Source organism: Rutidosis leptorrhynchoides, chromosome 6, assembly GCF_046630445.1.
Source record: "Rutidosis leptorrhynchoides isolate AG116_Rl617_1_P2 chromosome 6, CSIRO_AGI_Rlap_v1, whole genome shotgun sequence".
Taxonomy (NCBI): Eukaryota; Viridiplantae; Streptophyta; class Magnoliopsida; order Asterales; family Asteraceae; genus Rutidosis; species Rutidosis leptorrhynchoides.
Window position 1 is genome coordinate 293,799,474 of NC_092338.1, and position 27,111 is coordinate 293,826,584.

Genomic DNA, 27,111 nt, shown 5'->3' on the forward strand with positions numbered 1-27,111 from the left:
TAACTAGACATGATTCAAAAGTATCACCGAAGACTGAAAAGTCATCCATGAAAACTTCCATGCATTCTTCTATCATGTCGTGAAAAATCGCCATCATGCACCTTTGAAAGGTTGCAGGGGCATTGCAAAGTCCAAATGGCATGCGTTTGTAAGCAAAAGTACCATAAGGGCACGTGAACGTAGTTTTCTCTTGGTCCTCGGGTGCGATTGGAATTTGAAAGTATCCGGAGAAACCGTCAAGAAAACAATAGTAACTGTTCCCAGCTAATCTTTCCAACATTTGATCAATAAAAGGTAAGGGAAAGTGGTCTTTTCTGGTGGCGTCATTTAATTTTCTATAATCAATACAGATACACCATCCTGTTACAGTCCTAGTAGGAATAAGCTCATCTTTTTCATTTGTGATGACAGTCATGCCACCCTTCTTAGGTACACATTGAACTGGGCTTACCCATGGACTATCAGAGATTGGATAAATTAAACCTGCATCTAGCAGTTTAATAATTTCTTTCTTAACAACATCTTGCATATTAGGATTTAGTCTTCGTTGGCGTTGCACATATGTTTTATGACCTTCTTCCATAAGGATTTTTTGTGTGCAATACGAAGGACTTATACCTTTAATGTCATGAATCTTCCATGCAATAGCTGGTTTATGAGCTTTTAGCACAGAAATGAGTTGAGATTTTTCATTTTCCATCAGAGAAGACGATATTATTACAGGTAATTCAGATTCACCATGTAAATAAGCGTATTCCAAATGGTTTGGAAGTGGCTTTAACTCTAATATCGGTGGTTCTTTTATCGATGATTTGTATCGATATTTGTCATCCTCTTTTAGCATTTGAAGTTCTTCTGTTGTTGGTTCGTATTCATTAGCCATGAGTGCGGCTAACATTTCATCTTCATCAATTGGTTCAGTTCCTTCTCCTAAAGAACGTTCTCCTGTTCCTTGTAATTCTGGAAATTCTTGTAACAATTATGCATGTGAATCTATAGTTTGAATATATTAACAGGTATCATCTGCAGATTGCGGTTGTTGCATGGCTCTATCAACAGAAAAGGTAACACTCTCGTCCTCTATACTTAGGGTCAGTTTCTTACCGAACACGTCTATTATTGCTTTAGCCGTGTTTAAGAATGGTCTTCCTAATATGAGAGGAACTCGAGAATCTTCTTCCATGTCTAGAATAACAAAGTCTACTGGAAATTCTAAAGTACCTGTGACGACCCAGAAATTTCGACCAAATTTAAACTCAATCTTAATATGAATTCGACACGATAAGCAAAGTTTATATAACTGAGTTTTAAAAATGTTAAGAACTGTTTACATGAATACATTTGACCTTCGACAATTCCGACGATTCACGAACAATGGGTTGTAAATAAATATAAATGTAAAAATATATAATAATTTGAAATTATAAATTATAATTTAAACAGTAGAATTAAATATGTAAAATAAGATATAAAATAAATAAGTGTAATTAAAATGAATAAATATATAAATATATATATAACTTGTAATTAGTTGTAATATATAAATATTAAATGTTATCATATAATATAATATTGTATATTATATTAAATGTAAATACAAATTTAGTTGTTACATTATTACATTCAATATTAATAATATTATTAAAATTTATTATATGAAAATTGATACATTTGAGTTATTACAATTACTAATATTATTGTATCATTGATAACATAATTATTATTATTATAACCAGTAATAAAGATGCAATTTTAATTGTTATGATTAATATTAATGATATTATTAGATATAAATATTATATTGAACATTAAGAATAATTAATATTATCATTGATATGATTATTATTATCATTGTTATAATTATTATTATAGGTTTTATTATTTACTATTAATATAATTATTGTTATTATTATTAATATTATCATTATTAATATTAGTATTTTATTATTAGTATTCTTATCCAAATTAATAATATTAATGGATTTTTATTAATAATTTGATATTAATAATTTACTTAATATAACCCTTATATAAATATAGATATACTACGTATATAAATATATAACAGATATGTATATATAATAGATAATAAATAAACACAGTTTATAAAATACAGATATATTATGATACAGCTATAAAGCGTAATGTTTATCTATCACCATCAATTTGGTTTATTTTCTCTGCTCATGATTTGTACGATAACCACTTTATATTCGAATTCCAAATCAGCTCCAACAAATTCCGTTAAGAGTACTTGTCTGCTTTTTTTTTTTTTCCTTTTCCTGTTTGTTGAATTTGTCTGAGGTATTTTGAGTCACCTCAAATCACAGTTACAAACAAAATTCGGTGAATGTCCCAATCTGCCTTTCGTTTTCTTTTATTCTTTTCGTCCTTTTTAACTGATTCCCTTGTCGAGCTCTTTGCTATAAAACAATAAGTTTAATCACGACATCAGACTTACACCATTTAATTTTAACGACCACGAGAACTACCACCACAACACCACCATAAACCGCCATCACTACCACTGATCCACTGCAGTTTCTATTTTCAGTTTGATACCAACACCAACATAAAATCATGAAAATACCAAACTTGCTGCTATTCCTGATGCAACTCCTACTACGCGTAAGTATTCTACCTTCTATCTTCTATTCAGACGCCATCCAAACCGCCCCAACTGCAACCTACTATTGCTACACACTTACTTGATTATGTTCTGTATGAAAACCGCCATCTAGGTTACCTAAAACAACACCCATAAAAGCTGAAAACCTTTGCTATTAACTCATTATCACTTCTGATTTATAAACCGCTACTGTAATATCGACATCTATTTCTGTTTACCACTATTGCTGCTGCTACTAGCTTGTGTTATCTGTATTGATCAAACAAAAGTAAGGAAACAACAACGATAAAGGATGAAGATGAGATGATGAAGTTTATGATGATAATAATAAAAATAAAAAAAAGGATTAATAGTTGATGATGATACTTAAACAATAATAATACGGGTGACAGTGATTATGATATAAATGCTATGATATAAATGATGACAATTATTAAAACAATAACCCACTTGACTTAAAGGTGTATTATGATGTGTGCTGATATCGATAATGATGATGTTAAATGAAGAAGAGAAAGCATAAAAATATTGGAGTTAGTGGTAGATAAATGGTACAAGTATTTGTTGAAACCGAAACCCTATTTATTTTATTCGACTTCTGATGTATCGTGACATATCTGGACACCGAATCCCTAATCATTTTGGGCCAAACAAATGTTGTTGGATCGAACAGACTGTTGGGCCAACGAATTAAATTTTGGGCCGTCACATATGGTTGGGCTTGGAAACGAATTAAATTTTGGACCGTCACATATGGTTGTTGAACGTGAGGTCGTGGGTTCAAGCCCGGTCTAATGCATTTTTTTTAGGAAAAGCTTTTAAAGTAGTTTATTTATCATTCTATTTATTATTATTATTATTATTATTATTATTATTATTATTATTATTATTATTATTATTATTATTATTATTTTCATTATTATTATTGTTATTGGAAAAAGTATTATTATTATTATTATTAATGTCATTAACAATATTATCACAAATATGATTATTATTATTATTATTAACATATGACTTTTTATTTATTTTTTAGTAATATTGTCTTTATTATTAATATTAAAAGTATTTTCATTTTTATTAACATTAGTAATAATATTATTAGAGTTATAATGATCTTTATCATAATTTGTATTATTTTTATATAACAAATTATTGAGTTACACTATACATATAAACGTATATATATTAATATAACTTTAGGTATAAATATTAAAAATACAAAATAAATATATATATATATATATATATATATATATATATATATATATATATATATATATATATATATATATATATATATATATATATATATATATATATATATATATATATATATATATATATATATATATATATATATATATATATAACTTTTAAAATAACGAATATATGACTAAACTAAATAAATAATATATACATAAACTTGTTTGATTATTATTAAATGTTAATTATATGTTTTAATATATATAACAAATATAGATTCGTGAATCCAAGGCCAACCCTGCATTGTTCAATTGTTCAATATCGTCATATGTATTTTTACTACAAAATACAGTATGGTGAGTTCATTTGATTCCCTTTTACTCTTTACATTTTTGGGACTCAGAATACATGCGCTACTTTTACAACTGCTTTATTAAATGCTTTTGAAATACATTTTGAACTGCGAATACATAAAATACTTTTATAAATGTTTGACGAGATAGACACAAGCAAAACATTCCTCGAATGAATAATGTGGATGTGATAATTGCCACCATTGAATTATGTGGACGTGATAATTGCCACAATTGATATGAATATTTTTCCCCTGATTATTATTGCTTGGTAACCTAAGAATTAGGGAACATCACTAATTTTGAGAATTAGTGCACGCCTAATTGACGCGAATCCTAAAGGTAGCTACCGGGTTTAACACCCACACCCAGAATGTTCACTAGACGGAAAGGCTAGTGGGCGTGGTGTTTAGTACTTCGAAGTTTATATGATTATTATACAGACGGGATGTTCTATTTTGGGGATATTATTATGCGCATTATATGTTAAGGTCGGTTACCAAGCCAAGCTATGAAAGCAATGAAAAGTGAATGTTATGTATCGAGAGAATGATTTTATACACAGGTCATGTGTATGTTATTTTTGTGCACGAGATATGCGTACGGTTACTAAGATTTATGAAAGATGATTTCATACACGAGAAAGGTGTACTGTATTTAAAAGATATCGCATGTACATTATAGGTGGGTATAGGATTCGGGCCCATTTGTACCATGCATCATTTAAATCTTGTGGTCTATCAAAATTACAGAATTTTATTGTTTTATAATAAACTTATGAACTCACCAACCTTTTATTTGACACTTGAAAGCATGTTTATTCTCAGGTATGAAAGAAATCTTCCGCTGTGCATTTACTCATTTTAGAGACATTATTTGGAGTCGATCATCGCAATGGGACCAGATGTTGGTGACTTCCAAATGGATTAGGATGGGGTATGACATGTGGTATCAGAGCGGTGGTCTTAGCGAACCAGGTCATGCATTAGTGTGTCTAACTGATAGTTGTTTAGATGCATTAGTGGGTCTGGACTTCGACCGTGTCTGCATGTCAAAAGTTTTGCTTATCATTTATTGTCGAAAATTATTTGCTTATCATCCTTAAAGTCTAGACACGTCTTACTGCCTCTATTGCATAGACAGTGTATAGATAAATTCATATCTTAACGTATCTGTTACTGTAAACTTTACCTGACATATTCCGTAGATTCCTCCGTAACTTATGGGATTTTAGTATTATATATGCATATGTAAATTATGTATTGCAGGGTACTAATCTACATCGTATAATCTAATTCTTATCGAAAATCTTTCGTCTGATCATACGAGATGAATCCCTCAACCAGTTCGAATTCCTCGAATTCCGATAGCTATTCCGATATGGAGTTTCACCTAAGCTCCAAAAGCAGTATCACCAGAATGAATCAACCAATTCATCTGATGGGTTCGTAGTGTACTTAATCAATGGAGACGCGAAGAAGGTGATCCCTTCCACCAACCGAATTCACCTCTTGGTGAAGAACCTGAAATACTTACCGGTGAACCTATCCGAAACACCATTTTCAGCCTCATTTCTAGAGTAGCTCATCACGATTATATTCTATCCACAATTCTAAATCTTATTCATCCGCTCGTTCTGACCGACGATTATCCCGGAATAATAGAAGAAGTCAACGAACTTCGTGCTAGAGTAATCAAATTGGAAAACGTGGTGCAAAACTTACCAGCTTCAACAACATCACCAGGACCAGCAGAACCACCAACATCAACACCAGTACCACCAACAACCCAAGTTTCAACATCACATGCCCCAATATCTCATTCTGTACCTCGAGTATAATCATCGTTCTACATGACGATTTACATCATTTATCTTCGTTCGACATAACGATTATGTAATCTCTAATGTTTTAGAGATTATGTGATCTAGCTCTAACGATAAATCAAATGAGATTAATATCATATTAACTCATTAAATCCATGATTACATCTGAAGAAAATATATATGTATGTATGTTTTCATAAAGATTGTAATTAAAAATTCTTTGGCACAAACTGTTAATAGTGAAAATATTTTAACGGGTAGGTAATACCCGAGGAATATTTAGATTTCACATTAATAAGTATACCGTACATTCTTCGAATCTGATTCAACAATCATTCACTATCCTACTTACATCCACATATATACATATCCGTTCACCGCAGAATAACAATTTTCTTTCAATTTCATATTTGGATTTTGACATATCAGAATTCAACAAGTGGCATAATGAAGAAAAAAATGAACAAAATAAAATTTATTAGTAACCAATTAATTAACTACGAAAAAAAAATTTTAAACCTATACTAACCAAATCCTAGCTAACTGTTCCTATATCACTATTTCATTATAATATACTAGTTTTGGTTGAACTATTGGACTATTGGAATACTATCACTGGATAATTAAAAAAAATATTAAAAGAGTAGGGAATATTAATTACAACACACTTTGACTTGAAAGATCGTAAATAAATTACATCTACTACAGTTAAATATTTCCTCAAGTTTGCCACTTGATTTCATCTTAAACATCCTTTGTAACATGATTTCATCTTAAACCTCATTTGTATCTTGATGATTACAATCTGCGTTTAAACTTTTCATGATTCTTGAAAACACCTCAATGGAGAGGATGAATCAACCGCACTTCATCTACGGAAGAAAAGATTTATGCATATAGTTATGAACCTGAAAAGCTCTCGGAACCCGAGTAAACGTTTAACACGTATCTGTGCTAGCTCCTTTGGCATCGTTATTATCAAAAATAACACTGCAATTCTTTTTCAAATTAGCCAATTTTGTCACAGCTTCAGCAAGTCAACATCGACTTTTCGTTCGAAACAACCTTATTATAACCTTGATATATATGCGTGCTCATTCATTGTTACCAGAGAACCTTTTATATTAAACCATACTACCATCAGAATTTAATCATCTAAAAACACAATTCTCCTAAAAACATCTCAGATTGATAACCGACGATTCAGATATGGCTGCATTAAATGTAGACGAAACAGTAAAATTATATATGGCCTAAATGGCCAAGAGTTGATGATAAGGAATGGAGTGTTGGGAACGCTCGATAGAAAATTTGGTACTGAAAAACGGATTGAGCTAACCATGAAGGAGACCAAGGACAAATACAAGGACCATACCATATATTCAAAGAATCCCGGTAATTCTGAATCCGATGAAACCTTCAACGAATATCTCGCTCCGTACTCATGTTAAAATCTTGCGAAAAATCTTTCTTCATCAACCATCGAACTTAAAAATTCCAAAATATCATCATAAATATCTTCGATATTTCTGAAGATATTTTCATAAATATTCTCGTCCGAAATTACTTATCTCTTCGTGCTATCTATATTACATCATAACGAAAACTACTTTAGTTTCTAAATTTCTTTAAAATTTAAGTTTAGATTATGAATGATTTTGAAGTAGTGTTGGAAATTGAAGCATGAGTTAGTATAATATAATGATGCCCAGCCAACGTGGTAATATTACAGTAAGTCATGCTGAGTTTCTAATAGGACGTGACGATTCACAGGTGATAACGTCATCATGTGCCATATTACATAACCCTTTCATTCTATTTAATTTCTGAACATATCAAGAAAATGTATTCTTGATGGTTCTATCTTTCGTGATGTTGATAAATTTGAAAATCAAATCGTGCTATCACGTTCCTTCCTACTTAGAACATTATAATCATTCGAAACTCTATATATACGAATTCTGGACCATTATTCGCTTGACTTAAAGTCAGGAAGAGAAAACAAAAGTATGAAACTCTAAAATATAAGGGGGAATATAAAGCTCGATAACAACACATAAATTACAAACCGTGTATATCAATGTTTATCGCAACATAAAGACACGGGAGCATGATAAACACAATAACCCTAAGAACGAAGTAGAAGTAAACAGAATCCTCCGGTGGTAGATGAAAAAGGAGAATGATCGATATGAAAGTCAGGAATATATCCAGAATTAAAACTGGATGAAGCATATTGACTGATGATTTGAAAGTATGAATAAAAATATAGAAAATGGGAGTGGTGGAAAATAATGGAACAGAAGAAGTTCATTTATAGTGGAAATACCAGACAGAGCAATCGAGACAGATAATCGTATTTAATTAAAAAGATCTTAAATTCCATAAATTCCGAAGAATCAGATCTTATAGATTTCCAAGATTTTCTTTTAAATCCCTTGAATTCCGGAATTCAAACGTGACTACGTCAAAGGTACGACGAATCTTAAATTCCTCATTTCACTCTTGTGTGATAGCTTCACTCGTACGCTTCGAGTACTCGAATCGTTTTATCTATATTACTCAATGATGATAAAACTCTATTTATCAACTCATATGCGTCATGAAAACATTTTTATTGTTAGCCATGACCACCTTGAACAAATTTCGAGACAAAATTTCTTTAACGGGTAGGTACTGTGACGACCCGGAAATTTCTGACCAAATTTAAACTCAATCTTAATATGAATTCGACACGATAAGCAAAGTTTATATAACTGAGTTTTAAAAATGTTAAGAACTGTTTACATGAATACATTTGACCTTCGACAATTTCGACGATTCACGAACAATGGGTTGTAAATAAATATAAATGTAAAAATATATAATAATTTGAAATTATAAATTATAATTTAAACAGTAGAATTAAATATGTAAAATAAGATATAAAATAAATAAGTGTAATTAAAATGAATAAATATATAAATATATATATATAACTTGTAATTTGTTGTAATATATAAATATTAAATGTTATCATATAATATAATATTATATATTATATTAAATGCAAATACAAATTTAGTTGTTACATTATTACATTCAATATTAATAATATTATTAAAATTTATTATATGAAAATGGATACATTTGAGTTATTACAATTACTAATATTATTGTATCATTGATAACATAATTATTATTATTATAACCAGTAATAAAGATGCAATTTTAATTGTTATGATTAATATTAATGATATTATTAGATATAAATATTATATTGAACATTAAGAATAATTAATATTATCATTGATAAGATTATTATTATCATTGTTATAATTATTATTATAGGTTTTATTATTTATTATTAATATAATTATTGTTATTATTATTGATATTATCATTATTAATATTAGTATTTTATTATTAGTATTCTTATCCAAATTAATAATATTAATGGATTTTTATTAATAATTTGATATCAATAATTTACTTAATATAACCCTTATATAAATATAGATATATTACGTATATAAATATATAACAGATATGTATATATAATAGATAATAAATAAACACAGTTTATAAAATACAGATATATTATTCAAAAAGGTTTATTCTGGCGGAGAAACCCTGACTCCGTGTGACTATGTCACCCATACCGCCCACCCCGCAAGGGCTAAGTAAGCCGTGTAAGACACCTCCCCCTAATACCCAACAGGAAGTTGCAAGCCGAGATTCGAACCTGCACCTTTCAGTATTCAATAAGGCCCTCCTGCGGGCCCAGGGATCATAAGCGACGGGTACCACTGAAGCACTGCAGCTATAAAGCGTAATGTTTATCTATCACCATCAATTTGGTTTATTTTCTCTGCTCATGATTTGTACGATAACCACTTTATATTCGAATTCCAAATCAGCTCAAACAAATTCCGTTAAGAGTACTTGTCTGTTTTTTTTTTCCTTTTCCTGTTCGTTGAATTTGTCTGAGGTATTTTGAGTCACCTCAAATCACAGTTACAAACAAAATTCGGTGAATGTCCCAATCTTCCTTTCGTTTTCTTTTATTCTTTTCGTCCTTTTTAACTGATTCCCTTGTCGAGCTCCTTGCTATAAAACAATAAGTTTAATCACGACATCAGACTTACACCATTTAATTGTAACCACCACGAGAACTACCACCACAACACCACCATAAACCGCCATCACTACCACCGATCCACTGCAGTTTCTGTTTTCAGTTCGATACCAACACCAACATAAAATCATGAAAATACCAACCTTGCTACTATTCCTGATGCAACTCCTGCTACGCGTAAGTATTCTACCTTCTATCTTCTATTCAGACGCCATCCAAACCACCCTAACTGCAACCTACAATTGCTGCACACTTACTTGATTATGTTCTGTGTGAAAACCGCCATCTAGGCCACCCAAAACAACACCCATAAAAGCTGAAAACCTTTGCTATTAACTCGTTATCACTTCTACTTTATAAACCGCTACTGTAATATCGACATCTATTTCTGTTTACCACTATTGTTGCTGCTACTAGCTTGTGTTATCTGTATTGATCAAACAAAAGCAAGGAAACAACAACGATAAAGGATGAAGATGAGATGATGAAGTTTATGATGATAATAATAAAAACAAAAAAAGGATTAATAGTTGATGATGATACTTAAACAATAATAATACGGGTGATAGTGATTATGATATAAGTGCTATGATATAAATGATGACAATTATTAAAACAATATCCTACTTGACTTAAAGGTGCATTATGATGTGTGCTGATGTCGATAATGATGATGTTAAATGAAGAAGAGAAAGTAGAAAAATATTGGAGTTAGTGGCAGACAAATGGTACAAGTATTTGTTGAAACCGAAACCCTATTTATTTAATTCGACTTCTGATGTATCGTGACATATCTGGACACCGAATCCCTAATCATTTTGGGCCAAACAAATACTGTTGGATCGAACAGACTGTTGGGCCAACGAATTTAATTTTGGGCCGTCACATATGGTCTGGCTTGGAAACCTACTTTTGGGCCGAAAGGAGCTGAGAACAAACGAGTTATATTTATTAGAATGGGTATTAATTTAGAAAAATCTAAATAGATCAATGGTTAGGGGAGTGGTTGTTGAACGTGAGGTCGTGGGTTCAAGCCCGGTCTAATGCATTTTTTTTAGGAAAAGCTTTTAAGGTAGTTTATTTATCATTCTATTTATTATTATTATTATTATTATTATTATTATTATTATTATTATTATTATTATTATTATTATTATTATTATTATTATTATTATTATTATTATTATTAATATTTTCATTATTAGTATTGTTATTGGAAAAAGTATTATTATTATTATTATTAATATTAATGTCATTAACAATATTATCACAAATATGATTATTATTATTAACATATGACTTTTTATTTATTTTTTAGTAATATTGTCTTTATTATTAATATTAAAAGTATTTTCATTTTTATTAACATTAGTAATAATATTATTAGAGTTATAATGATCTTTATCATAATTTGTATTATTTTTATATAACAAATTATTGATTTACACTATACATATAAACGTATATATATTAATATAACTATAGGTATAAATATTAAAAATACAAAATAAATATATATATAACTTTTAAAATAACGAATATATGACTAAATTAAATAAATAATATATACATAAACTGGTTTGATTATTATTACATGTTAATTACATGTTTTAATATATATAACAAATATAGGTTCGTGTATCCGAGGCCAACCCTGCATTGTTCAGTTGTTCAATATCGTCATATGTATTTTTACTACAAAATACAGTATGGTGAGTTCATTTGATTCCCTTTTACTCTTTACATTTTTGGGACTGAGAATACATGCGCTACTTTTACAACTGCTTTATTAAATGCTTTTGAAATACATTTTGAACTGCGAATACATGAAATACTTTTATAAATGTTTGACGAGATAGACACAAGCAAAACATTCCTCGAATGAATTATGTGGACTTGATAATTGCCACCATTGAATTATGTGGACGTGATAATTGCCACAATTGATATGAATATTTTTCCCCTGATTATTATTGCTTGGTAACCTAAGAATTAGGGAACATCACTAATTTTGAGAATTAGTGCACGCCTAATTGACGCGAATCCTAAAGGTAGCTACCGGGTTTAACACCCCCACCCAGAATGTTCACTAGACGGAAGGGCTAGTGGGCGTGGTGTTTAGTACTTCGAAATTTATATGATTATTATACAGACGAGATGTTCTGTTTTGGGGATATTATTATGCGCATTATATGTTAAGGTCGGTTACCAAGCCAAGCTATGAAAGTATTGAAAAGTGAATGTTATGTATCGAGAGAATGATTTGATACACAGGTCATGTGTATGTTATTTTTGTGCACGAGATATGTGTAAGGTTACTAAGATTTATGAAAGATGATTTCGTACACGAGAAAGGTGTACTGTATTTAAAAGATATCGCATGTACATTACAGGTGGGTATAGGATTCGGGCCCATTTGTACCATGCATCATTTAAATCTTGTGGTCTATCAAAATTACAGAATTTTATTGTTTTATAATAAACTTATGAACTCACCAACCTTTTGGTTAACACTTGAAAGCATGTTTATTCTCAGGTATGAAAGAAATCTTCTGCTGTGCATTTGCTCATTTTAGAGACATTATTTGGAGTCGATCATCGCAATGGGACCAGATGTTAGTGACTTTGTCCAAATGGATTAGGACGGGGTATGACAGTACCAACTTTAACTAGCATGTTTTCCATTATCCCTCTAGGATATTTTACTGATCGATCAGCTAGTTGTATGCTTATTCGTGTTGGTTTCAATTCTCCGAGGTCTAGTTTAGCGTATAGTGAATACGCCATTAAATTTATACTAGCACCTAAGTCTGCCAATGCTTCTATTGAACTAAGACTACCAAAAAAACATGGAATTGTGAAACTTCCTGGATCAGAGAGTTTTTCCGGTAGCATATTCAACAGCACTGTAGAACAATTAGCATTCATTGTAACAGCCGAGAGTTCTTCCATTTTCTTTCTATTTCTGATTAGATCTTTCAGGAATTTAACATATCTTGGCATTCCTGAAATCACATCAATGAAAGGAAGATTTATATTTATTTGTTTAAACATATCCAAGAATTTGGATTGCTCGGCTTCAAGACTTTCTTTTCTCATTTTACTCGGGTAAGGAAATGATGGTTGGTATGGTTTAACATAAGGTTTAGCCTTAACTGTGTTATCTTCATTAACCTTTTCAACTACCGGTTCTTTTTCCTTATCTTGCTCAGGCTGTGGTGCCTGTGTAGTAGGAATAGAGTCATCAGAAATTACAGGCATTTCAGGTGGTTTGAGTGTAATACCACTTCTTGTGGTAATGGCTTTAGCTGTTTCATTTCGGGGGTTAACATTTGTATCGCTAGGTAGACTCCCCGATTTTCTTTCTCCAATTAACCTGGCTAGGTTACTTACTTCTTGTTCCAGATTTTGGATTGAAGCTTGTTGATTTCTAAATGCTTGAGCATTTTGTTCATTAGTTTATTTCTGAGATGTGAAAAACTGTGTTTGAGATTCAACCAGCTTCGACATCATATCTTCTAAATTTGGCTTTTTATCATCAGTTTGTGGTGGTTTATTTGGAAAAATAGGTTTTTGCTGGTTGTAAGTATTATTGGATACTTGTTGATTGATAGGAGCTTATTGGTTGTTGTATGGAACATTTCGGTTATAATTCTAATTTTGATTGTAGTTTGGTCTTGGCGGTTGATAATTATTTTGATAATTATTTCCAGGCATTTGGTCCATGTATGAAACATTCTCTCTTTGTTCCATTGTTTGTTCAATACTGAGACAATCTTTTGTCAAATGTGGTTCTCCACACTGCTCACAACTAATTCGTATTTTGTGAATATCTTTAGTCATCTTTTCCATTCGTCTTTCGAAATCATCTAACTTTGCGGAAATGGAATCAAAGTCATGGCTAGAATCGGCTCTAGCCGCTTTAGATGATCTAACGATGTCTTTTTCTTGATTCCACTCATGTGAGTGGGAGGCTGTGTTATCAATAATTTTGTAAGCTTCAGTTGCAATTTTCTTCATAATGGAACCACCAGCTGCTATGTCGATGTCTTTTCGTGTAGTAATGTCGCATCCTTGGTAGAATATTTGTACTATTTGATAAGTGTCTAAACCATGTTGAGGACATCCTCTCAATAACTTTCCGAATCTTGTCCACGCCTCATATAGAGTTTCATTTGGCTTCTGTGTGAACGTAACAATTTCTCCTTAATGTCGCACGGCTTTGGATGCCGGAAAGAATCTTTTAAGAAATTTCTCAACTAAAACATCCCATGTATCAATCGCCCCTTCAGGTAACGATTCTAACCAATATTTGGCTTCTCCCTTTAAAGTCCAGGGAAATAACATGAGATAGATCTGTTCATCCTCAACTTCTCTGATTTTGAATAGAGTACAGATTCTATTAAAGGTTCGAAGATGCTCGTTTGGATCTTCCTTCGGCGTATCACTAAATTGGCATTGATTAGTTACCATGTGTAGGATTTTTCCCTTGATTTCGTAATCTGACGCATTAATGTCTGGTTGAGTAATGGCATGACCTTGGCCAGTGCGTGTAGCTCTCAATCAATCTTCCATACTTAGAGGTTCCTGATTTTCCATGATTGAAATTGTTGAATCTGATTCACTAGAGGATTCTGATTTAATGATTTCTTCCTCGACAATCTCTGGTTGTATGATTTGTGGTTCAGGAGGAATGATTAGTGGTTCAGGATCTCTGAATTATCCTTGAATATCCTCCGGGTTCTCAATTGTGAGGTCGGGTTCAAAAAATGGATTATCGAAAATTTGAATTGGAGTACTTGGTCGACTTGATGATGATTCTAAAGAAAAATCAACGGCGATTATATTGGCTAGATGTCTTGATCGAGTTACAGGTGGTGAACGTATGAAAGGTGGTGAACGTTTTGCTCGGTGCATTCACTGAATATCCTATTAGTTATAAAGATAAAATTTATTAAAGTTATCAAATTAATAGACTTTTCTGATTTTGCCCACATTTCGAATAGCCAATAGATGCAGCAGGTAGCCAGGACCCTTTAAATCGGAAGTCCACAACTCGCCACTAACAAATCCAACTATTACTACGAACTAGAAAATTTTGGATGTCTATCAATTTAACCGCTTAAAATATATTTTTTTTTTGTTTCATTGAGATTTAAAGAAAATATAGAAAATTCTATGTCCTAAAAACTAGATCGTCGAAATGAGAAAGAAAAAGCGCGTCGAAAAATAAGAGATCGAAAAACAAAAAGTCGAAAAACAAACCGTCAAAAAATAATAATAAGAAAGTAGAGCGTCGAAACTTAAAAGTCTTAAAACTTAAGACTAAAAGTTGCATCTAAAGTTATTAAAGCTTAAAGGAATTCTAAATCCAAAATGGCAATAACTTAATTAGGCACTAACATCTATTAAATATTAAAGCGATAAGCGATGTCATAAAATTCTAAAGCGCCTAAATCTTAATCTAAAGAAAAAGCACTTAAGGGATTTTACGGCAAAGCCTAAAAATCTAGAAGTATAAAGGAACTACGGCAAAAACTAATCTTAAAACTATTTACGAACGATAAAAATACAAATTACGAATTATATGTTTAAAATATACAAGTTATAAAAAGAAATAAAAAATGATAAGATTATTTATTTTATAAAAATATTATTTTTATATTATTATTTTATAATAGTATTAATTTATATATTAATAAAACTAATTAAAACTTAAAATTACAAATTAATTATTAAAACTAGAATTAAAAATTAATTTAATAACTAAAACCCTAATTAATAATAATAATTATTAATAAATGTAACCCTAATTCTGTCGGCTATGGTACCTGGGCTGTCAAATCAATCCATGCGATCGCATGGATTGTGTGTAGGATTTTTATGCGGTCGCATGGGAATGGATACCAGGCCAGATATTTGGGCTGCTACAGTTGGGCCCGAATACAGTTTTACTTACTTATTTATTTATTTATTTATTTTTCTGAGTTTAATATATATAAAATATAAATATAAACTTATTAGTTTTATAAAATGTTACTTATTAGTTTTAATTTTTAACAAAAGAAATAATAAAAAAAATATAAACTTTTTAATTTAAACACTTAAAAATATAGAAATATTTTTTTTATGTTTTTATATTTTTAAAACTTATGTATTTTTTTTTACAAAAATAGCTTAAAAACTATTTTTTTTTTCTTTTTTATAGCGTTTCGCTTTTCTTCCCTGGCAGCGGCGCCAAAAATACTTGATGTGTGCGAGGTGTAGTACGAAATAGATTATATTTTACTACAAAATACTATTAAATACGATACAATTTACACAAGATATTTATTTATTTATAGAATTGATATACCTAAACCTTGCTACAACACTTATAGGCAGTGTACCTAATCGTAGAGTAGTGTAGTTTTTAGTAAGTCCGGTTCGTTCCACAGGGAGCTAGCTGAGTTTAACGATATATATATTTTAAACTATATTTGTATGTATATATATATATATATATATATATATATATATATATATATATATATATATATATATATATATATATATATAAGTAGTATTATTATTATTATAAAGGGGTTTTTACCGTTTAGTGACCGGTTTGTCGATTTTAAGATTTAAATCACAGTTAAAACCTAATGTAAAATATTAAATATAAATATAACTTAATTTAAAGCGTAAAGTAAATGACGATAAATAAAAGTGCGATAAATAAAAGTACGATAATTAAATGTGCAATAATTTGAAGTACGAAAAATAAAAATGACGATAAATAAAAGTGCGATGAGATATAAAATAAAGGAATTATGCTTATTTAAACTTCCATAATCATGATGTTCGACGTGTTGATTTTAATTTATTACCATGGGTTAATTGTCCTTTGTCCTTGATTATTCGATATGTCCATCTGGTTTTTGTCCATAATAGTCCATCGGTCATAAATATAAAGTGCGAGGGTCCTCGTCAAATTATCCTTATACCCGAAGTTAAATATTCCAACTAATTGGGGACTTAAACTGTAATAAGGTTTTAATACATTGTTAATGATTACACCAGGTTATCGACTGTGTGCAATCCAAGGTTTTAATACGTTGTTAACAATTACACCAAGTGTCCTTGTATGTAATCCACCCCTATTTTAATGAGTCCATTGACTATTAATCCATTCTCGTGTCCGCTCAAATGAACAATTATTAATATTTATAAATATTCTGCCCATCGTATCCGATCGAGTGTATGTTGTAGTGACCCAAACTTTTCCATGTTTATATATATTAATTGAGATTGATATTTACATGACTAAATATTTCCAACGTGTTAAGAAATCAAACTTGTTAAGACTTGATTAATTGAAATAGATTTCATATAGACAATTCACCACCCAAGTTGACCGGTGATTCACGAACGTTAAAACTTGTAAAAACTATACGATGACATATATATGGTTATATATATAGTTAACATGATTTTATTATGAGTAAGTATCTCATTAGGTATTTTAACAATGAGTTATATACATAAAAATGAGACTATTAAATTAAGAAACTCAAAAACGATATATATAACGATTATCGTTATAACAACGTCTTACTAGGTACATATGAATCATATTAAGATATTGATACACTTGGTTAATTATGTTAAATGATAAGTAAATATATCATTAAGTGTGTTAACAATGAACTACATATGTAAAAATAAGACTACTAACTTAATGATTTCGAAACGAGACATATATGTAACGATTATCGTTGTAACGACATTTAACTGTATATATATCATACTAAGATATATTATATATCATAATATCATGATAATGTAACAATTTAACATCTCATTTGATATAATAAACAATGGGTTAACAACATTTAACAAGATCGTTAACCTAAAGGTTTCAAAACAACATTTACATGTAACGACTAACGATGACTTAACGACTCAGTTAAAATGTATATACATGTAGTGTTTTAATATGTATTCATACACTTTTGAAAGACTTCAAGACACTTATCAAAATACTTCTACTTAACAAAAATGCTTACAATTACATCCTCGTTCAGTTTCATCAACAATTCTACTCGTATGCACCTGTATTCGTACTCGTACAATACACAGCTTTTAGATGTATGTACTATTGGTATATACACTCCAATGATCAGCTCTTAGTAGCCCATGTGAGTCACCTAACACATTTGGGAACCATCATTTGGCAACTAGCATAAAATATCTCATAAAATTACAAAAATATGAGTAATCATTCATGACTTATTTACATAAAAACAAAATTACATATCCTTTATATCTAATCCATATACCAACGACCAAAAACACCTACAAACACTTTCATTCTTCAATTTTCTTTATATAATTGATCTCTCTCAAGTTCCATCCTCAAGTTCTAAGTGTTCTTCATAAATTCCATAAGTATAGTTTAATAAAATCAAGAATACTTCCAAGTTTGCAAGTCTACTTCCAAGCTTTCTAATCCATTCCAAGTAATCATCTATGATCAAGGAACCTTTGTTATTTACAGTAGGTTATCTTTCTAATTCAAGGTAATATTCATATTCAAACTTTGATTCAATTTCTACAACTATAACCATCTTATTTTGAGTGAAAATCTTACTTGAACTGTTTTCATGTCATGATTCTGTTTCAAGAACTTTCAAGCCATCCAAGGATCCTTTGAAGTTAGATCCATTTTTCTCATTTCAAGTAGTTTTATCCAGAAAACTTGAGGTAGTAATGATGTTCATAACATCATTTGATTCATAAATATAAAGCTATCTTATTCGAAGGTTTAAACTTGTAATCACTAGAACATAGTTTAGTTAATTCTAAACTTGTTTGCAAACAGAAGTTAATCCTTCTAACTTGACCTTTAAAATCAACTAAATACATGTTCTATATCTATATGATATGCTAACTTAATGATTTAAAACCTGGAAACACGATGAACACCATAAAATCGGATATACGCCGTCGTAGTGACACCGGGGGCTGCTTTGGTTTGGATAATTAAAAACTATGATAAACTTTGATTTAAAAGTTGTTCTTCTGGAAAAATGATTTTTCATATAAACATGAAACTATATCCAAAAATCAAGGTTAAACTCAAAGTGTAAGTATGTTTTCTAAAATGGTCATCTAGACGTCGTTCTTTCGACTGAAATGACTACCTTTACAAAAATGACTTGTAACTTATATTTCCGACTATAAACCTATAAATTTTCTATTTAGATTCATAAAATAGAGTTCAATATGAAACCATAGCAATTTGATTCACTCAAAACGGATTTAAAATTAAGAAGTTATGGGTAAAACAAGATTGGATATTTTTGATCTTTTTAGCTACGGGAAATGTTTAACAAATCTATACAAATCATATCCTAGCTAACTTATATTGTATTATACATGTATTCTAATATATTATGTAATCTTGGGATACCATAGACACGTATGCAAATATTTTGACATATCATATCGACCCATGTATATATATTATTTGGAACAACCATAGACACTCTATATGCAGTAATGTTGGAGTTAGCTATACAGGGATGAGGTTGATTCCAAAAATATATATACTTTAAGTTGTGATCTAGCCTGAGACGTGTATACACTGGGTCGTGGATTGATTCAAGATAATATATATCGATTTATTTCTGTACATCTAACTGTGGACAACTAGTTGTAGGTTACTAACGAGGACAGCTGACTTAATACACTCAAATCTTTAAAACATAATAAAAATGGTTGTAATTATATTTTGATCATACTTTGATATATATGTACATATTTGTATAGGTTCGTGAATCGATCCGTGGCCAAGTCTTATTTTCGAGGAAGGAAATATCTGTGAAAGTGAGTTATAGTCCCACTTTTAAAATCTAATATTTTTGGGATGAGAATATATGCAGGTTTTATAAATGATTTACAAAATAGACACAAGTACGTGAAACTACATTCTATGGTTGAATTATCGAAATCAAATATGTCCCTTTTTATTAAGTCTGGTAATCTAAGAATTAGGGAATAGACACCCTAATTGACGCGAATCCTAAAGATATATCTATTGGGCCTAACAAACCCCATCCAAAGTACCGAATGCTTTAGTACTTCGAAATTTATATCATATCCGAAGGGTGTCCCGGAATGATGGAGATATTCTTATACATGCATCATGTTAATGTCGGTTACCAGGTGTTCACCATATGAATGATTTTTATCTCTATGTATGGGATGTGTATTAAAATTTGAAATCTTGTGGTCTATTGTTACGATTTGATATATATTGGTTAAACCTATAACTCACCAACATTTTTGTTGACGTTTAAAGCATGTTTATTCTCAGGTGAATACTAAGAGCTTCCGCTGTTGCATACTAAAATAAGGACACGATTTGGAGTCCATGTTTGTATGATATTGTGTAAAAACTACATTCAAGAAACATATGTCGATGTAATATATTTCTATTATAAACCATTATGTAATGGTCGTGTGTAAACAGTGTATTTTAGATTATCATTATTTGATAATCTACGTAATGTTTTTTAAAACCTTTATTGATAAAATAAAGGTTATGGTTGTTTTAAAAATGAATGCAGTCTTTGAAAAACGTCTCATATAGAGGTCAAAACCTCGCAACGAAATAAATTAATATGGAACGTTTATAATCAATATGAACGGAACATTTCATATGTGGTTATTTATAGATACGTCAAATTGTAATTCTCTATTTTATATTAACGAACTATCATTCAGTTAAATAAATATAAAGCCCATTAATAGCCCATAGTTCAATTTCCACAAGTGTCGGTCTTTTGTCCAAACCCCAATTACGGTCCTAAGCCCAATAACTCAATCTTAATATTTAGTCCAACATCACGATTACTTCGGCTTAAATAAACATAATAATAACTTAGCTACGAGACATTAATTTAAAAAGGTTGAACATAACTTACAATGAGTATTAATCGCGTAGTGTTACACGGACAGAATTTCGACTTACAAACTTAAAACATTCGCCACTATAACCTTATTATTATTAACTTAATATTAAAATTATAATTGTAAAATATAAATATAAATATAAATATATATGAGAGAGAGCAGAGAGTTGATTGAATATTTGTGTACATAAAACGTCCGAAATATGCTGCTATTTATAGATGTGGCCAGGTTCTGGGTGCCATGCGATCGCATGGCAATAAGGCACCCAGGTCATGCGATTGCATGGCCTGCTTTTCCTGCTCCATTTGCTTCCAAAAACGTGGGCGGCTCTTGATTTATTTATTATATAATATAATATAATATATATATATATATATATATATATATATATATATATATATATATATATATATATATATATATATATATATATATATATATATATATATATATTATATTCTTGTGCATAGTAAACTTGTAATTTTAGGTCCGTTGCGTTGCGCGTTGATAGTTGGTTCATGTCCCGGTTTCGGATTTTCGAACGTCCTTTCGTACGATTTAATATCTTGTACTTTGCGTTTTGTGGCTTGTACTCTTGTAATTTCTAGACGTTTATCATCAATAAATTGAACCACTTGGATTGTACTTTGTACTTTTTAGCGTTTTGGCCATTTGCATCTTCAAATCGCCGAATCTGTCTTTTGTCTTCACCTTTTAATATTAAAACGAATATTATGAAATGTCCCGTTCATATTGATTATAAACGTTCCATATTAATTGATTTCGTTGCGAGGTTTTGACCTCTATATGAGACGTTTTTCAAACACTACAATCATTTTTAAAACAACCATAACCTTTATTTTATCGATAAAGGTTTAAAAAGCATTACGTAGATTATCAAATAATGATAATCTAAAATATACCATTTACACACGACCATTACATAATGGTTTACAATAAGAATATATTACATCAAAAATAAGTTTCTTGAATGCAGTTTTTACATAATATCATATAAGCATGGACTCCAAATCTTGTCCTTATTTTAGTATGCAACAGCGGAAGCTCTTAATAATCACCTGAGAATAAACATGCTTAAAACGTCAACAAAAAATGTTGGTGAGTTATAGGTTTAACCTATATATTATCAAATCATAATAATAGACCACAAGATTTCATATTTCAATATACATCCCATACATAGAGATAAAATTCATTCATATGGTGAACACCTGGTAACCGACATTAACTAGATGCATATAGAATATCCCCATCATTTCGGGACACCCATCGGATATGATAATTTCGAAGTAATAAAGCATTCTAAATTCTAGAATGGGGCTTGTTGGGCCCGATAGATCTATCTTTAGGATTCGCGTCAATTTGGGGGTCTGTTCCCAAATTCTTAGGCTACCAAGCTAAAAAGGGGCATATTCGGCTTCGATCATTCACCCATATAATGTAGTTTCATTTACTTATGTCTATTTCATAAAACATTTGTAAACTGCATGTATTCTCATCCCAAAATATTAGATTTTAAAAGTGGGACTATAACTCACTTTCACAGATTTTTACTTCGTCGGGAAGTAAGACTTGGCCACTGGTTGATTTACGAACCTATAACAAATATGTACATATATATCAAAGTATGTTCAAAATATATTTACAATATTTTTAATACGTTTTACTGTTTTAAGTTTATTAAGTCAGCTGTCCTCGTTAGTAACCTACAACTAGTTGTCTATAGTTAGATGTACAGAAATAAATCGATATATATTATCTTGAATCAATCCACGACCAAGTGTATACACATCTCAGGCTAGATCACAACTCAAAGTATATATATTTTTGGAATCAACCTCAACCCTGTATAGCAAACTCCAACATTACTGCATATAGAGTGTCTATGGTTGTTCCAAATAATATATATAGATGGGTCGATATGATATGTCAAAACATTTAGATACGTGTGTATTGTATCCCAAGATTACATAATATATTAGAATACATGTATAATACAATATAAGTTAGCTAGGATATGATTTGTATAGAATTGTTTTACCCATAACTTCTTCGTTTTAAATCCATTTTGAGTGAATCCAATTGCTATGGTTTCATATTAAACTTAAGTTTATGAATATATACAGAAAAAGTATAAGTTTATAGTTAGAAATACAGGTTACAAGTTATTTTTGTAAAGGTAGTCATTTCAGTCGAAAGAACGACGTCTAGATGACCATTTTGGAAAACATACTTCCACTTTGAGTTTAATCAAGATTTTTGGATATAGTTTCATGTTCATAAGAAAAATCATTCTCCCATAAGAACAACTTTTAAATCAAAGTTTATCATAGTTTTTAATTAACTAACCCAAAACAGCCCGCGGTGTTACTAAGACGGCGTATATCCAGTTTTACGGTGTTTTTCATGTTTTCAGGTTTTAAATCATTAAGTTAGCATATCATATTGATATAGAACATGTGTCTAGTTGATTTTAAAAGTAAAGTTAGAAGGATTAACTTTTGTTTGCGAACAAGTTTAGAATTAACTAAACTATGTTCTAGTGATTTCAAGTTTAGACCTTTGAATAAGGTAGTTTTATATATATGAATCGAATGATGTTATGAACATCATTACTACCTCAAGTTTTGTGGATAAAACTACTAGAAATGAGAAAAATAGATCTAGCTTCAAAGGATCCTAGGATGGCTTGAAAGTTCTTGAAGCAGAATCATGACACGAAAACAAGTTCAAGTAAGATTTCCACTCGAAATAAGAATGTTATAGTTATAGAAATTGAATCAAATTTTGAATATGAGTATTACCTTGTATTATAAAGATATCTTACTGTAAATAAGAAAGATTTCTTGAGGTTGGATAATCACTTTACAAGACTGGAAGTAAGCTAGCAAACTTGGAAGTATTCTTGATTTTATGAAACTAGAACTTATAGAATTTATGAAGAACACTTAGAACTTGAAGATAGAACTTGAAAGAGATCAATTTGATGAATAAAATTGAAGAATTAAAGTGTTTGTAGGTGTTTTGAGTCATTGGTATATGGATTAGATATAAAGGATGTGTAATTTTGTTTACATGTAAATAAGTCATGAATGATTACTAATATTTTTGTAATTTTATGAGATATTTCATGCTAGTTGCCAAATGATGGTTCCCACATGTATTAGGTGACTCACATGGGCTGCTAAGAGCTGATATTTGGAGTGTATATACCAATAGTACATACATCTAAAAGTTGTGTATTGTACGAGTACGAATACGGGTGCATACGAGTAGAATTGTTGATGAAACTGAACGAGGATGTAATTCTAAGAATTTTTGTTAAGTAGAAGGATTTTGATAAGTGTCTTGAAGTCTTTAAAAAGTGTATGAATACATATTAAAACACTGCATGTATATACATTTTAACTGAGTTGTTAAGTCATCGTTAGTCGTTACATGTAAATGTTGTTTTGAAGCATTTAGGTTAACGATACTGTTAAGTGTTGTTAACCTATTGTTTATTATATCAAATGAGATGTTAAATTATTACATTATCATGATATTATGATGTATTAATATATCTTAATATGATATATATGCAATTAAATGTCGTTACAACGATAATCATTACATATATGCCTCGTTTCGAAATACTTAAGTTAGTAGTCTTGTTTTTACATATGTAGTTCATTGTTAACATACTTAATGATATGTTTACTTATCATAATACCATGTTAACTATATATATATCCATATATATGAAATCATATAGTTTTTACAAGTTTTAACGTTCGTGAATCACCGGTCAACTTGGGTGGTCAATTGTCTATATAAAACCTATTTCAATTAATCAAGTCCTAAAAAGTTTGATTGCTTAACATGTTGGAAACACTTAATCATGTAAACAACAATTTCATTTAATATATATAAAAATAGAAAAGTTCGGGTCACTACAGTACCTACCCGTTAAATAAATTTCGTCCCGAAATTTTAAGCAGTTGGAGGTGTTGACGTATCTTCTGGAAATAAGTGCGGGTATTTCTTCTTCATCTGATCTTCTCATTCCCAGGTGAACTCGGGTCCTCTATGAGCATTCCATCGAATCTTAATAATTGGTATCTTGTTTTGCTTAAGTCTTTTAACCTCACGATCCATTATTTCGACGGGTTCTTCGATGAATTGAAGTTTTTTGTTGATTTGAATTTCGTCTAACGGAATAGTGAGATCTTCTTTAGCAAAAAATTTCTTCAAATTCGAGATGTGGAAAGTGTTATGTACAGCCGCGAGTTGTTGAGGTAACTCAAGTCGATTAGCTACTGGTCCGACACGATCAATAATCTTGAATGGTCCAATATACCTTGGATTTAATTTCCCTTATTTACCAAATCGAACAACGCCTTTCCAAGGTGCAACCTTAAACATGACCATCTCTCCAATTTTAAATTCTATATCTTTTCTTTTAATGTCGGCGTAGCTCTTTTGTCGACTTTGGGCGGTTTTCAATCGTTGTTGAATTTGGATGACCTTCTCGATAGTTTCTTGTATTATCTCCGGACCCGTAATCTGTCTATCCCCCACTCCACTCCAACAAATCGGATACATGCACTTTCTACCATAAAGTGCTTCAAACGGCGCCATCTCAATGCTTGAATGATAGCTGTTGTTGTAGGAAACTTCTGCTAACGGAAGGTGTCGATCCCAACTGTTTCCGAAATCAATAACACATGCTCGTAGCATGTCTTCAAGTGTTTGTATCATCCTTTCGCTCTGCCCATCAGTTTGTGGATGATAGGCATTACTTATGTCTAGACGAGTTCCTAATGCTTGCTGTAATGTCTGCCAGAATCTTGAAATAAATCTGCCATCCCTATCAGAGATAATAGAGATTGGTATTCCATGTCTGGGGACGACTTCCTTCAAATACAGTCATGCTAACTTCTCCATCTTGTCGTCTTCTCTTATTGGCAGGAAGTGTGCTGATTTGGTGAGATGATCAACTATTACCCAAATAGTATCAAAACCACTTGCAGTACTTGGCAATTTAGTGATGAAATCCATGGTAATGTTTTCCCATTTCCATTCTAGGGTATCAGGTTATTGAAGTAGACCTGATGGTTTCTTATGCTCAGCTTTGACCTTAGAACATGTCAAACATTCTCCTACATATTTTGCAACATCGGCTTTCATACCTGGCCACCAAAAATGTTTCTTAAGATCCTTGTACATCTTTCCCATTCCAGGATGTATTGAGTATCTGGTTTTATGAGCTTCTCTAAGTACCATTTCTCTCATATCTCTAAATTTTGGTACCCAAATTCTTTCAGCCCTATACCGGGTTCTGTCTTCCCGAATATTAAGATGCTTCTCCGATCCTTTGGGTATTTCATCCCTTAAGTTTCCCTCTTTTAAAACTCCTTATTACGCCTCCTTTATTTGAGTAGTAAGGTTAGTGTGAATCATTATATTCATAGCTTTTACTCGAATAGGTTCTCTATCCTTTCTGCTCAAGGCGTCGGCTACCACATTTGCCTTCCCCGGGTGGTAACGAATCTCAAAGTCGTAATCATTCAACAATTCAATCCATCTGCGCTGCCTCATGTTCAGTTGTTTCTGATTAAATATGTGTTGAAGACTTTTGTGGTCGGTATATATAATACTTTTGACCCCATATAAGTAGTGCCTCCAAGTCTTTAATGCAAAAACAACCGCGCCTAATTCCAAATCATGCATCGTATAATTCTGCTCGTGAATCTTTAATTGTCTAGACGCATAAGCAATTACTTTCTTTCGTTGCATTAATACACAACCGAGACCTTGCTTTGAGGCGTCACAATATATCACAAAATCATCATTTCCTTCAAGTAATGACAATATAGGTTCCGTAGTTAACTTTTTCTTTAACAATTGAAACGCTTTTTCTTGTTCATCCTTCCATTCAAATTTCCTCCCTTTATGCGTTAATGCAGTCAAGGGTTTTGCTATTTTGTAAAAATCTTGGATGAATCTCCTGTAATAACCG

The 27,111-nt window shown here is 30.8% G+C and overlaps 1 pseudogene; it reads right to left on the reverse strand.

The window, feature by feature from the left end:
* Positions 1-27,111, reverse strand: part of LOC139851532 (acid phosphatase 1-like) — a 150,926-nt pseudogene that overhangs the window by 87,034 nt on the left and 36,781 nt on the right.